Genomic DNA, 9,980 nt, shown 5'->3' on the forward strand with positions numbered 1-9,980 from the left:
TACTGAGGTGGAACAAAAACAGAAGTTGCTGGAAAAACTCAGCAGGTCTGGCAGCATCTGCGAAGAAAAATCAGAGTTAATATTTCAGTTCTGGTGACCCTTCCTCAGAACTGTTCTGAGGAAGGGTCACTAGACCTGAAATGTTAACTCTGATTTTCCTGTACAGATACTGCCAGACCTGCTGAGCTTTTCCAGCAAGTTTGTTTTTGTTCCACCTCAGTACTGTTGATCTGCAATGCATATCATCAATTATACAATTTTCTTCCTAATTTGTTAACACTGTCCATATTGATTCTATCTTGAGGATGTTAGAGTACGGATAATATGTTCCAGCTGTGTGATAAAGTCATTTACCGAGATTATCACCCTATCTCCATTTTGATTCCTACGTTTTAACCAGAAATATTACGTTCTCAATCTATTTGAAACTTCAATTATGGCTTTATCATGACTATAATATTAGATTCCTTGAGGATTACCATTGTTTCTAACTCATTGATTTTGCTTGTTAAGTATTTTCTCCCTATTTACAGCATCCACAGTTCTCTTGGTTTTTATTTCGTATCAAGGTGGAGACAGTTAAGAGCAATCTAAAATCAGGTGATATTCACTATGTCAATGTCGCATGATGACAGTATCCATGTCAGGAAATCGGCGATAACTTTATGGAATGCATCCAGAACAAATTTCTGCATCAGTAGTAAAGCAAAAAGAATTGCTTAAGAAAGATTGTGGAAATTAAACAGAGCAATTAACTCAACTGAGATTAGAAGGTTGTGAAATAGTCATCTGAAGATAGATGGGTTCTGTGTTAATGCAGAAAATGGGAATAAAATGTCAAAAGAAGAGTGTTAGCCTGGAAAAAATGCTAAGTTCAATAAAGTAAAAATGTATCTGAGCCAAGCAAATTTGGTTTGAAAGTTAGCAAGCTGACTGACAGATAAACATTAGAAAAGCCTCAATCATCAAATATAGAGGGCCATGTCTTGACTTTGGGCACTACTGGAAGAAAGCCAATAAAGAATCAACGTTAACAAAAAAATCAGAGTTAGCGTTTTGAGTCTGGTGACCCTTCATTGGAACCATTCTGAGGAAGGGTCACCGGAACTGAAACATTAACTCTGATTTTTCTTCACAAATGCTGCTAGACCTGCTGAGATTTTCCAGCAACATCTGTTTTTGTTCCTGATTTACAACATCTGCAGTTCTTTCAGTTTTTATTAATTACATAACCTGATCTGGTACAAATGCAATGCCTAATTGCAAGCTATTGAATATTAAGCTTGATTATTATTCCCTTCCAAGCCAAAATTAGAGACATGTAAGTGATAAAATGGCCTTATTGGCCACTACCAGTGCTTGGGCTTCATCCTATCCTGGGCACATATTCTGATCAGTGTTTCAAGGCCACATAAGACCAATTAAAGGAGCTAGACTGGAATTTTCCAATCAGCCATCAAGTTCCTGCAGGCAGCGAGGCCTTGCCCAAGTGCCTGGAGGCAATCTTCTGACACAGACCATGGATGAACACTCTAGGCAAGTCTTGAGGCCATTCCTACCTGCCTAAGTGCTGCAGCAACCACAAACCCTTTGTAAAGGAGGTTCCTATTTCCCTATCACCCACAGTGATGGCCTGCTACACAAAATATCTTGTGGTTAAATTTCAAACGAGGTGGTGAGAGGCCATCTCCATTCCGAAAATCCCTTGCTTGTCTTCTCTTGCAGCCTGCTGCTTTCAAGTTGGAAAACTCCAATTCTCCCTCCAGCTTCAAGTGCCCACTGTCCTTGTTTGGAAAATCTGCACGAGTGACCGTTTCCCACACAGCATGGGTTTCTGATCTGCATTTTATTCCTGACTGCAGAGGAAATCCTGCCCATTGTCTGCATTACAGAGACAGTTCAGCTTTCAACATTGTTAATTTGTGACTTTGTATTTCATTAAAAAAAAGCAGATCAGCCCACATATCGGATATAAGTCGGTACAACGTCTGTTCATGTCTCTGTTTTCCGTAGTAGAATATATTTTGTTAGATGTTCATGCCTTGGAAGCAATTTGTCCAACTTGGTAGTCAACTGGGTTCAGATTTTCCATACTGCACCAAACTAATCCATCAGTCTCCTACTGTCCTGGGGCATTTGATTGTATGAATTTCCTTTATTCTTCCATGGATTGTGGGCATTGCTGGCAAGGTCAACATTTGGTGCCCAGCTATAACTGGCCCTGAATTCGGTGGCTTGCTAGACCATTTTAAAGGGCACTTAAGAATGAAACACTGTCGTGAGCCTGGAGTTATGCATAGGCCAGACTGGGTGAGAATGGCAGATTTCTTTCCCTGAAGAGCATTCCTGAAACAAATGGATTTTTGCAATAAATTGATGATAATTTAATAGGGCTTAATATTACCAAAAATTAGACGAGTGACAATTTCTAGGCGTTCCTGAGAGGGTTTTTCTCTGAGAGGTCTAGTGTGTTTTCTCACACAATTTTATGTGACTCAGCTCATTATATATGCACCAGGTCTGTATGGCATCATGCTATTGTGCTGTCGCTAGTTGCAGAAGAACTCACAACTGCCAGCACATTCTGGATTTCCAGTGCCTTATGATCACAGGTGACGTATACACCAATGAAATAGAAAGCTTTTCTACTGATGAGGTTAGCTGTATAATGAGATGGTGCTCTGAAAGATCACGTGTACAATGTGTAGTGGCCTGTACCTGGGGAATGAAGCTATGTTAGCAAAACCTACTACCTGGGCTGTAGCACTGACCTCGTCGCTGTAAAGTGAGATGAAGCAGTGTGAACTGGCACAAATTGTATCAGTAACATGATACATTTGTGGATTGAGGATTGAGAGATCCCCAGTGGATCACTGCCATATAAAAATTTAGCACAGCTGAATTGACCGCCATAGGCTCACAGGTCCTACTGCAGCAGAAGGTTTCATTCGGTGATTGAGTCCCAGAACATCCTCAGTGTGTAGTGGCAATGCACATTGCTCATTTGGAGGAAATAGCATTCACAGACAATGACTCCTCTGGAACCTACTCCACATGCTCAGGTATCCTTCAGCTGTGACTTTCTCATCTGGAGGCTATTCAGCAGTAGCATGGGCCTATGGTTTGCTAATTGAATGACATTACCATGATGCTATTTTCTCCTTGACAGTGCATGGGAATAATACTTGATCGACTCACTTGCAATATATCTCAGTCCTGGTCCCTCATTGTTCAAGGATGATTGATATTGGAAAAAAATGCATTTAAAAAAGGTTAATAGTCTCTCCCAAATTCCCCATCAAAAGCCTCCTGTAGTTGTGGCCGAGTGGTTAAGGCGATGGATTAGGAATCCATTGGGGTTTCCCTGCGCAGGTTTGACTCCTGCCGACTACGTTCCTTGAATGCTTATGTTAAAAAACCTCATCACAATTAGCTGTCTTCACTACAATGTCCGATTAACTTCAGTCATCAAGAGAGCAATATCACAGCATAATGTCCAAACACCTTCAATGTGATTTCTGACACCTCCATATGCTATGTAAGATTTTACCAAACCACCAAACCTTCCCCACAACCAATGTTCATATTTCCCCCTTACAATGTTCCAACTCCACACACCCCCATGTCTGCTGCCCAGAGACCAAACTATACACAATATCATTTTTACTGCACCCTGCAGGTTCCCAGCCTAAGAGACAGACAGTCAGACAACCTGATTTGGTGGGATATATAGGAAACACTTCCTTAAGAAGTAGGAAGCAGAGGTAGACCATTCAGCCTACAGAATCTGTTTTCTTCTCTGAATATTCCCCACTGCCCACCATTTCAATGTCCTCTGTTGCTTGCTCCAAGTAAATATCAAGGTTTTAGTAGGCAAAATGTTGAAATTCCCCCCATCCCCTCCAAAAAAAATCAGCATCATAAAAAAATCTTCTACAGCATAAAATCCCAGGTAGATCTGCCTGTCCACCACAAATGAAGTTTGACAGTCAATAAGTGGAACACAGACGGGCTACACCACTAAGTATTCAACTACCTGCTTCAAAAAATGATGCACAAACGGGATAAATGTTCAAATTAGAAAGCACAGGACAACAGCAGTGCTTGCATTTATTTTGCTAGTTATTTATTCATGGCCAGGCTGAGCATTAGTATACAGCTCAGAAAAGAAAGCCTTGAACATTTCCATGCGTGTGACATTTTAAAAGTAAAATTGACCTTATGAAATCTAGAAGCCTTGTATGGACAAGCTTAAATTGTGTTTCTCAAGTGTGGCGAGGAATTGTGGGAATTGACTTTTTACATTAACCTCTTGCCGCTCAAGTTGCACAACTAGATTAAGCCACATCTCATTCAAGTGCTGCGTCAGACCAGAGCAAAAGGTGGAATTAATTTAATGTTTGTCCCCTTTTCCAATCTCCTTTGTATGCACGGTGTGAATTACCAACCATGCTCATTCCCTGCAGTTCAGTGTGACATGGGATTAGTTCCTTTATGAAGATGTTCGCCTGCCCTTCCTTTGCAGTCAGCCTTTCTCCAATAAGCAGTGACAAAACAGGGATCATGATCCAGAGAAGGGACATCAGCTTTAACCCTGACTGATCACACCATTGTCTCACGAATACATGGAGCATTAAAGCCAGTTAGAACCATGTACAAATTCCAAGAACAGGAATATACATTACCCATCCTCCTTTTTGTTCTCTTTCATTTCAACTTTGATATTATAATATGGCAGGAAGTTATTATTTAATACAACGTGATGTGATGGTGGAAGAAATACGAGTTCAAATTAAAACTGATTGAATAAGTAGTTACAGAAGAAATCATTGCAAGTCTATACTTCTAGTGTCCCACTTAATATATGCCATTAGAAGGACAATTCTGATACCCAGTTTGGCTGCCACTATAAGTTAAACAATAATCTGCATTTTACACCTTTACGTTTTCTCCAAATTCTCTCCTCTCTCAGCCAGACAGCTCCTTACCAGGCAATGGTTCTACAAGTACTGACAGCTCTATTGTATGTTACACAAATGACTGATCTTCTCATCATTCTCATTGTCAAATCTAATCTTGGCCTCACACAATATTCACATCTATACAGTTTCCTGCATGAATCATCTGACAGCAACCTAAGAATGGTAACCAGATTATGATTTATTTTTTTCTTTCCGCCTCCTTGCTCCAGGGTTGTTGATGTAAATTTTAGCATGCCTGATTCAACCCTGGTTCGGTCACTGCAGTTGAGATTGGAGTTGAAATTTAGCATGTTCTTGCTTTGCATGGCTTCATACCATGCCTGGCAGTGGGATCACGCAATAAGACAAACCATAATTTCACTCCAATTGTCAGCCTTGGCTCAAGTGTTATGTTCATCACTGATTCAGAGGGTTTGTGCGTTCAAACTCTCTTATATAGAATTGGACATACAATCTCTGCTGACAGTATTATACAGCCAAGTTTTGTACTTGTAGATAGAGTCATAGAGCTGTACAGCATGGAAACAAACCCTTTAATCCAACTTGTCCATGTCGCCCAGATATCATAAATTAATCTAGTCCCATTTGCCAGCATTTGGTCCATGTCCCTCTAAACCCTTCTTATTCATATATCCAACCAGATACCTTTAAAATGTTGTAATTGTACCAGCCTCCACCACTTCCCCTGGCAGCTCATTCCATACATGTATCACGCTCTGCATGAAAAGGTTGCTTCTTAGGTCCCTTTTAAATCTTTCACCTCTCGTCTTAAACCAACGCCTTCTAGTTTTCCCCACACCAGGGAAAAGACTTTGTCTATTTACCGTATCCATGCCCTTCATAATTCTATAAACCTCTATAAGGTCATCCCTCAGCCTCCGATGCTGCAGGGAAAATAGCCCCAGCCTCTCCCAATAGATCAAATCCTCCAACCCTGGCAACATCCTTTTCTGAACCCTTTCAAATTTCACACGATCCTTCCTATAGGAGGGAGATCAGAATTGAATACAGTATTCCAAAAGTGACCTAACTAATATCCCTGTACAGCCGCAATATGACCTCCCAACTCCCATACTCAGTGCACTGACCAATAAAGGCAAGCATATCAAATGCGTTCTTCACTATCCCGACTATCTGTGACTCCACAAGATGAAATATCAACATGAGACTCCTCTCTCTACCCCCACAGTTTGACCAGCACGGTCCTATTGTAATATTTACAAGAGAGAGGAAGTTCTGAGGATGGGTCACTTGACCCTAAACATTAATTCTGATTTCTCTCCTCAGATGCTACTAAACCTGCTGAGCTTTTCCAGCAATTTCTGTTTTTGTTTAGAAGAGTTCTTCTGACAACATTTATCCTTCAAGGAAAGATATTAATGAATGCAATGTAACAATTATGTTTAGAATTTGAATATTAAGTTTAATGTCCGTGTAGGCTTAAATCACACATTCACAATCTTTGTTGCACATCAAGACAAAGTAAGCCAACCAAGTCAAATGGGCTTGATTTTGCTTGGCAACAGTTGGTGGAAGTCATCGGACTCAATAAAAAGAGGTGGGGGGGAAGCAAATAGGTAGAAGTTTCATTTAAAAATATGCAAACTTAACATGTCCATTTAATGTGACATGGCACTTCCAACGTAGCCCTTAATTTTAAAGGAGGTGTTCCATACAGACTGCGGCAAGCGCCACATCCATAAATAGGAGCATTTTGAACAGCAATGCAGGTGCGTATCTCATGGTGAAGGAAGGCCCATGGCCAGTAGAGACGGGGATGAACACAGATCCATCTGGGGGGGGCGGGGGTGCGCGGGTGGCCACTTCCCCAGCTTCTGGCGGTCTTACCTGCAGTTTGCCGCCAGCGCAGGAGTCACATGCCGAGGCAGAGGTGGCATTGTTCCGATCCTGAGGGAGGAGTTTTTGCTCCATTCCCAAACTCCGGGCTCGGTGGACTCCCCAGTTCCAGGGGGTAGCTGTGCCCGAGCAGAGAGCACCTCTCCCGCTGAAGCACCATATCTGCCCAGCACTCTGAGTGCACATCGGGAAGCCTCCTCCCTGGAACTATGTCCCTGATCAGTCACATTCCAGGTGGCGAAGACGACCAGGGCAAAATCCGAACCAAAACAAAACCATATCATCGGCTTTCTTTATTTATAACGCCAGAAACTGATAACATTTAAACATTCACAGATTAGTTTGCAGATTTTCATGGTGCCTGTATTTGGTTTCTCAGCCTTTCTTTCTCGAATATGTTTCACTTTTACCTTATTTGATGGATTTGTGCTGAGTAACGTGAAAGCTGTTGATGGTTGGCAATGGAACATTTTCCCAATCTCATCTAATATCGATGCTGAGTCAAGGTCAGATGTAGGATGTAATTGCTACACTGTGGTAACGCTCGACCTCAAACTCAATCTCAGATGACTGCACCAGGGAGAATTTCTGATGCCAGTTGTGCATTTGGTCTTGAATTGTGTGTATTTTGCGCTATGGTCTGGTCATTATGAAGTTGATATCATCAAAACTTATTCCACCAAATGACCTTAACACTGCTAAAGAGAAAAGGAATCCTCAATTTGTCCCTCTGAATGGAAAACAACTTGCATTTAAATGGTGCATTATCACTTCTCTCAAATACTCAAAGCACTTGCATGCAGTGAATTATTTTTGAGGTGTTGAATACACAAAAACCCAAACTGGAGTCAGCTCCAAGCCTTTGTGGTAACGGGACAAATACTCACCCCATATAAAAGCTGATTTACAATCCTCTGTTGTTATAATCTCCTGACTATTTGGAGTCTACCAGCATCACATGTAAGAAGTATTTTAATTGAATTTGTGAATATGAGGAACATTTGATAAATAAATGACCTTTTGGTGTCAAAACTGCCAGAACTTTAATTACAGATTCCAAAGACATCAGGTAGTAATGAGAGGTTTGATTGAGATAAAGGCATAAGGACGCAATGCCCTGAGGAGCTTGAGGGAATATTAGGATAGATGTAAATGTCGATGGAGTAGTTGAACACTCCTTTAAATACCAGAAGCCCTTTGTGGATCATAGCACTATATATTTTAAATTAAATCTTTGGAAATTACATTGGGTAAAAATATGCTGAATTATGATCAAGAAAAAATAAGAATAAAATGTGGGAAAAAATGGAGAATTAATTTATTAACCCCTTTGATGGATGCAATTGCATTTCTTTACTGAAATATAAAAGGCTTGAACATTTGATTGAACATTTAAAGAATATTATTTGACAGATGTTCAATTTGAGGGTACCTGAGTAAAGCTGGAAGTTTAAGACATTATTCAGTATATGTTGATATAATCCATGATGAACGGTATAAAATGATATCAGTGTTTCATGTTTTTCCCGTAACATCATTAGAGATTTTAAGTAATCTCCTTTGATGGCTAACAGGTTAAAGCAAACTGGTTATAACATTGTGCAGTAAGAAGCAGCTGAAACTAGACTAATTTCCTTTTTTGTGCTGAAGCTGATTTCTGTGGGCAGTAGTTTAGGGAGGGAGGATAGGGTAGGAGTCAGGGGGAATGCTATTTCTCAATGCTAACCAGTGACTGTTGCTTATTCACAATATTCTTCAACATCTCTTATCTGTTGAAAACCATCTAATTGCATCTTGAACCAATATACTGTAATTGTCCATATCCATTCAAAACACTAATATCCTGTGGCTGAAAAAGTTCCATCTGATTTTGCCTCTTATTCTTACTTTGCTTCTACTTAACATGTTACTTATATAGAGTTATTTATCATGATGGAACACTTGCCTGAATTAATTTTATCAAAACACCTTGAAAATTTGAGTAAATCATCTCTAACACACAAAACCTGCCTAATGTCTTTAACTTTTCTCATCTCGAAGGTTGGTGGAGTTGTGGATAGCATGGAGGGTGTTGTAGGTTGCAACGGGACATTGACAGGATGCAGAGCGGGGCAAAGAAGTGGCAGATGGAATTCAACCCAGAAAAGTGTGAAGTGAATCATTTTGGAAGGTCGAATTTGAATGCAGAATACAGGGTTAATGGCAGGATTCTCGGCAGTGTGGAGGAACAGAGGGATCTTGGGGTCCATGTACATAGATCCCTCAAAGTTGCTACCCAAGTTGATAGGGTTGTAAAGAAGGCGTATGATGTGTTGGCTTTCATTGGCAGGGGAATTGCATTTAAGAGCCGCGAGGTTATGCTGCAACTCTATAAAACTCTGGTTAGACCACACTTGGAATATTGTGTTCAGTTCTGGTCACCTCATTATAGGAAGGATGTGGAAGCTTTAGAGAGGGTGCAGAGGAGATTTACCAGGATGCTGCCTGGACTGGAGGGCAGGTCTTATGAGGAAAGGTTGAGAGAGCTAAGGATTTTGTCATTGGAGCGAAGAAGGATGAGAGGTGACTTGATAGAGGTGTACAAGATGATTCAAGGCATTGATAGAGTGGATAGTCAGAGACTTTTTCCCAGGGTGGAAGTTACTATTACAAGGGGGCATAATTTTAAGATGATTGTAGGAAGGTATCGGGGAGATGTCAGAGGTAGGTTCTTTACACAGAGAGTGGTGGGCATGTGGTATGCGCTGCCGGCAGTGGTAGTGGAGTCAGATACTTTAGAGACTTTTAAGCGACTCTTGGATAGGCACCTGGAGGATAGTAAAATGTAGGGTATGCAGGGTAGTTTGATCTTGGTAGGATAATAGGTTGGCACAACATCGTGGGCCGAAGGGCCTGTACTGTGCTGTACTGTTCTGTGTTCTATGTTCTATCACGTAAATTCTTCGCACAATTTAGTTCATTACAACCCATTGCAGGGATATAAAATTTAGTCTTGAAGCCAGTCTTCTTCTCTACATTCACTATAGAAACCCCAAATAAATTATATTTCCTCCGAGAATGGGACAATAAATTTTCAAAGAACAAGAGCACCACAGCAGTACAATAGTGAAGACTGGAGCATGCTCTGTTGCAGTACAATAG

At 40.7% G+C, this 9,980-nt stretch overlaps 1 protein-coding gene and 1 non-coding gene across 2 annotated transcripts in view; both read left to right on the forward strand.

Moving 5' to 3' along the window:
- LOC109928086 (CUGBP Elav-like family member 4) overlaps positions 1–9,980 on the forward strand; it is a 1,150,049-nt gene that overhangs the window by 419,330 nt on the left and 720,739 nt on the right. The window lies entirely within an intron of this gene.
- trnap-agg lies at positions 3,312–3,393 on the forward strand. Its single transcript has one exon. It is a non-coding gene; the product is annotated as a tRNA-Pro (tRNA).

Source organism: Rhincodon typus, chromosome 1 (assembly GCF_021869965.1).
Source record: "Rhincodon typus isolate 14 chromosome 1, sRhiTyp1.1, whole genome shotgun sequence".
Lineage (NCBI taxonomy): Eukaryota > Metazoa > Chordata > Chondrichthyes > Orectolobiformes > Rhincodontidae > Rhincodon > Rhincodon typus.